This window comes from Lactuca serriola, chromosome 1 (assembly GCF_051521515.1).
Source record: "Lactuca serriola cultivar US96UC23 chromosome 1, Lser_US96UC23_V15, whole genome shotgun sequence".
Taxonomy (NCBI): Eukaryota; Viridiplantae; Streptophyta; class Magnoliopsida; order Asterales; family Asteraceae; genus Lactuca; species Lactuca serriola.
In genome coordinates this window covers 163591707-163597590 of record NC_136408.1, presented here as the reverse complement: position 1 = coordinate 163597590, position 5884 = coordinate 163591707, and the positions used below count along the sequence as shown (strand labels likewise).

General features: G+C 34.1%; 2 long non-coding RNA genes across 7 annotated transcripts; both read left to right on the top strand.

The window, feature by feature from the left end:
* Window positions 1-433: 433 nt before the first annotated feature.
* LOC145100866 (uncharacterized) lies at window positions 434-2424 on the top strand. 6 transcript variants are annotated; one of them, XR_013705344.1, is made up of 3 exons: window positions 434-781; window positions 899-1277; window positions 1898-2424. It is a non-coding gene; the product is annotated as an uncharacterized LOC145100866 (long non-coding RNA). The 6 variants fall into 6 exon arrangements; XR_013705340.1 differs by having other exon boundaries at window positions 866-1277; XR_013705341.1 differs by having other exon boundaries at window positions 434-1016; window positions 1130-1277.
* A 239-nt stretch (window positions 2425-2663) lies between these two features.
* LOC145072041 (uncharacterized) lies at window positions 2664-5474 on the top strand. The gene is made up of 3 exons (XR_013690902.1): window positions 2664-2867; window positions 3826-3889; window positions 5160-5474. It is a non-coding gene; the product is annotated as an uncharacterized LOC145072041 (long non-coding RNA).
* The last annotated feature ends 410 nt before the right edge of the window (window positions 5475-5884 follow it).

The window sequence follows — 5884 nt, the reverse complement described above, 5'->3', positions numbered from 1 at the left end:
ATCACTTGAAGTGTTCGGAGTGGGTGGAGTATTTTGGTTTGAACCTATTTTTTTTAAGAAAAGAGAAAGAAAGTAGGAGAATATTTTTTGATTAAGAAGTGTAAAATGAAGAGTAAAAGTGTAGTGTGTATATATATATATATATATATATATATATATATATATATATATATATATATATATATGTTAAAGAAGTCTCAACTTAGGAATAGTAAAGTTCCTAAGATGTTGGTAGAAATGGCCCTTGTTTATTATGTGATACAAGTGGTCTGCTTCTTTTATTGAATTACAGTTTGGTCCTTTAATAATGTCATTAATATATATATATATATATATATATATATATATATATATATATATATATATATATATATATATATATATATATATATATATATATATATATATATATATATAAGTTTAGTGGGCTATCGATCCACCGCTCCTTTTTAGTTCCAGATCATTCCACCGCTTTCACCGCTTCAAATGTCTTCATAATTTTAATCCTCTTCTTTCTTCTTTTCCATACAATCATCTTCTTCTTTATTGGGCGACGTCTCCTTCTTCTACCTGCGCTACCGTCGGCGGTGCTTCTGCTGCTTCCATCTGCCGCCAATGACTTCTATCTATGTTCGTTCTTCGTTAACCTGAAAATCGAAGGGAGGCGTTCACAGTAGAGTCGCACAGAGGTCTTGTGGTGTTTGATATGGAGGCTACGTCTGATTGTAGCTCGATGCATCACACAAATTTGGGTCGAATTACCAGAATCGTATAGTAGAAGGTAAGCGTTATGTTTTCATTTTTCGGGTATTTTTATTCCGTTTTAGGGCATTTTTATTCTCTTCGAGTTACGGTCCGTCTGTAGGGTTTATGTTCGATTACCGGATGCTGTGGGCAGATTTGGGAATCACACCATCATCTCCATCTTCACATGATCACCTACCACGTAATGGACCCACTTTGGAGCTGGCCAGTTCCTCCTCTATACGAGTTTGTTTTGATATTGGATAAAATCGGTATGAACAGCAACAATCTCAAATCTTTATCCGCAAATCTTTATCTATTTGTGTGTCGAAATATTAATGCCTTAAGCTTACTCTTTACTTCAATTTCAATCTCAAAACCGCAGTCTACATCTTGGTAAAGGTAAGCAACTACTTCAAGTTGTAAACATCACTCTTCATTTTGATTTGAAGATTTATGTTTAATAGATGAACCTGGAAACTGGAAGCTTGAAAAAGCTGGAGGTCAACCAAGAAAAAAAATCCCATACATAGGTAAGTATAGGTGTGTATTTTTCTATGTACGTGCTCCATGTGAGTATATGTGTGTTATGTGTAAGCATTCGTATCACTGTGTGTAGGTCTATGTATCTCTATGTGTGTGTGTCTATGTATGTGTTTCTATATATGTATTTGTGTAATAGTGTATATATGTGTGTATCTTTATATGTGGATGTTTCTATTTGTGTATGTGTTTTTATGTGGGAGTGTTTGTATATGTGTAAGTGTATATATTTGTTTATTTGTGTAGGAGTTCATACCTTTGTGTATTTGTTTGGATTTATGTGTATGTTTTAATCTTTGTGTATTTTTGTGATTATATGTGTCTGTAATTTTGCTTGTATTTGTATATATCTATGTGTCAATATGTGTGTATTTGTGTACAGATATGTATTTATATGTTAGCTTTGTGCAATGAAAAGTATATTTCTAAAAAATGTATGTTTTGATAGTGAAAAAAAATAAGATGCTAAAGCTGACAAATGTGCCATCATTTATGATCTGCCCTTGCACATTTAAAAAGAGCAACACCACCTTTCTATAATCTATTTACTTTGCACATTTAAAAAGAGCAACACCACCTCTCTATAATCTATTAATTTTGCTGATTTCAGGAGCATATTTTGGATATACAGAGGATATTATCATCTCCGTGAGGGGAATTAAAGACGGACAACGACCAATTTGATGTATGTGTAAACTCATTGCTAATTATTCTGTTAGCTTGTGTTAGATGCTCATGCTTTTCTTAACTAAAAGTACAGTGGTAAGCTTGACATTGATATGTTCTTTTTCTCCGATGAGAGGTGACCTCGGATTGGGAGATGTAAAGGCTGATGAAGTTCCAGAAGATACAGTCGCAGCTATGGCCGAGACAATAAAGAAGTCAACTACTCTTCAAATTTCTGAAGATGGTGGAAATGAGTTTATAGATGTCATGGCTTCTGTGCTTGTTAAACCTTTCCTTAATTATTAATGGTTGATTTGTTATGTACTGGTCCATATGCAACTTATCGTAGAGCTTGAGGAGGTTGAGTCCTTCTTTGGACTATCTACCAAGGTAAAAAAGGTGCTAGTTTTTCTTTATGTTTTTATTGAACACAATACATATCAAATTTTTAATAATAATAAATTTCTAGAATGACTTTTTGATGGTTAGATATGGAATATGAGATGTACTCCTAACTTTTATTGAAACTTGTGACAACCCAAAATTTATTCCATCATTATAACCCATTTCCGTTAATAGAATATTCTATTTTATTAAGGTTCCGTTAATATTGGGGTGAACAAACCAATAAATGTTTTATTTTATTTTATGTTATTAATGTCGTAATGAAATAAATAAAAACACGTGAATTACCCTTCCGTTTAGTTGGAAAAAGTTTTTAATTACGACCATTTAATCGGGTAAAAATTTAAGCCTCGTTAAATGTCAGTATCAGGTAGAATTCCACTGTGTCTCAAACTTAAACCATATTTAAAGTTGAGGTAACTTCATTTGGAAGCTTTTCACCCTCTCTCTACTCTCTCTACCATTCCAAGCTTTTGATCAAAAATCACCTCATTTCAAGCTCCAATTTGGTAAGATATCCATCCTAACTCTTGGATTATCATGCTTAGCTTGCATTTTCGTATCAAAATCATCCAAAAGGACCATAATCATGTGTTTACGGCCCTGAAACATCCTTGGGCTGCAAACACACATGGATGGGGTTTTTGAGCCTCAAAACCCTTCCAAACCACATTTGTGACTTAGATATGACTTAGGGACTTTCAATACCGGACATGGAACACCTAAACCTTATCATTTGAGGGGTAAACAAGAGTTTACATCCCAAGAACATGCTTAGACCGTAAAATCCATTTCATAGGCCATAAACCCCTTTAAAAGTGTTAAAATGCCCCTTAAGCATCTCCTAAGCCTTGGAATAAAGTCTAGAACCATCCAACAATGTGTTAGGGACCTTATTCATGCAAGAAACCACCCCCTAAGGAGTTCACGGCCGTAAACCCTCCAAGGAATGGTTCTTGGGCCGTAAACTCCTATTAGGTGGTCAATTGGTGCCCTAACTTCCTTCCATGGCTTGTACCTTACACTAGAAACTTTTGTAATTGACCTAGGACCACCAAAGCACATTAATATTGGGTACATAAGAGTTTACGGCCGTAAACTCCTAGTTTACTGCCGTAAACTCCTCAATTAGTCCGTATGATGTTCAAATTCCATTCCAATGCCTTAAAACCAAGCCTAGCATTACCCCACAAGCGTTGTAAGATCATTAAGCACCCAAGAACACCCCCACCACGAGTTTACGGCCGTAAAATCATGGGGAGTTGGTCATTTGGGCCGAAAACTCCATAAGGGGTTTACTCTTGAAGAGAAAACTCCATATCCAAGCCATTCTCACCCTTAGATGCTACCCGGGTCACTACTCGCACTTGAAATGCAATGTTTTCGCGTCTCGGAGTGTATTGTCTTATCTAATTAGTGGTTCAATGTCTTATTAAATACAGTTATATATCTCTTCATATTACACAGGAACCTCGTGCGTTCTCAAGCCCCGAACTGACACTTAGCATCTATCCGACACATTCCTCATCTGGTGAGTTCATACCCCTTAATGAATCTTTTCAAATGTTTTTACATGCTTTAGGGGGGGGGGGATACAAGTTAAATGCAACAAGTGTTAATATCAAATCATATGTGATTTATAACCTGCAACTAAAAAGGATTTTATATATTTTTAGCTACTTATCAATAAAACTGTTCCAATATTTATCAAACGCATTTTCAAGGTTAAATTGTTGTTAAACTATTTTCAAACTGTGCTTAAACTACTTTTCTTTTAAACTATATCTACACTAATATATTTATATAAGTAAGACTTGAAGTACTTAGGACCGATAGCTCGCCTTATTTCCTGTTCTTGTTTGATTGTGGTCTTAGGGTATATTGTTATCCGTCCGACTGTTGTTGATTTCGTAGTTATATATTATATATATTTGCGTTAGATATGAAAGTCTTCATCTTATTCAATACCTTTGTAAATCAAAGGCATGCAATCCAACACTCTATTTAACTATAATATGTATAGTTAAGACTACTGCTCGTTACGTCTATTACTACTATACTTACTATAATCATTACTATTGCAAGTTAATACATGTTAAAGAGAACACTGTATGTACTATACTAAAAGTTACTATACTATAACACGAGAAAATACACTAATCTAGAATATAACACACTATCCCTCTATATGGCACTCTACTGCGCAAATACAATGTAACCAGAGCTTCCCGGAAGGAAAACAACACTACATGTATAGATCTATACTGGACGGACACTATTACATCCCGACTGTTGACTACAGTCCGAGCCGACTAGGCCCAGGGATGGCACTACCTCGCTACACTACGTATGACTGGGAAAGTCATCGGACCCTCTATTATCATTTAGTTTGGTTACATAAGAGATCAAATCCATATCCAAATTAACAACACTAAGACTTAAAGTTTAAGCTAACTTCCCGAAGTAAATAAACATATATTACTAATTGAAGTTTGCAACACTACTACAGCCAACCGCCAATACTTTTCCTCATCTACGTTACTTGAAGGAGGTTTATTACATTATTTTTATAACTAAAAGTTTCAATGGAAATACTTTTACAGACTCAAAGGATTTTACTTACATATGCTCAATTCTGGAAAATATAGGATTTTCTAGGGATTTTTCTACTATTCTTAAACATTAATTACAACTTTTATATTACATGATTATAACTACTTTTTACAAACAACCACACTAAATTCTTATGAACTCACCAGCTTTATGCTGATAGTCGTTTTCAAAATAACTTGTATCCTCAGGTCAAAGATAGACAAGTACAGGTGCAACTTTTGAGAAGATGGAGCATATACAAGATTCATCTTTTATTTTGTTTATACTTTTGGTGTCTATTAACTATGCAGAACACGTTTGTAATTATAATCACTATATTAATGAAATGGTTGTTGTCGTTTGTTTTTACTATTATGCAATTGTTATGATACTATACATGACGTCCTCCACCCCAGAACGTATTCCGCTTTTCTCGATTTTGGGGTGTGACAGATTGGTATCAGAGCATTTTTTATAGTGAATCAAGTATATTAATCCATAAAAGATATACGAACTATAAACACTTCGGGACTAACAAACAATGATCAAGAATATATACTTTTAAATACTAAAATATTTAATTAAGTGTATATATATATATATATATATATATATATATATATATATACATTCACCAATACAAAGGGTCAGTATCATACAAGAATAGAACAAAAGTATTAAGATTGTTGAACAACACAATTAAGCTTAGAGACATATAGTCACATCTGGGTGGATGTAGCCTGATCAACTACATTTTTCCAGGAGTGACTAGCATGTGCCTAATAGTGATTGTGGTGTTGCAACAAGTCTAAAAACTTACCAACACTAACACAAGACCGTTAGAACAAGAATACTATAGGGGTATTCTGCATTCCACTAACTACATATGTGATAACTACAAAGGGTGGTTACTGGTAGGGCAATAATTGCTAAG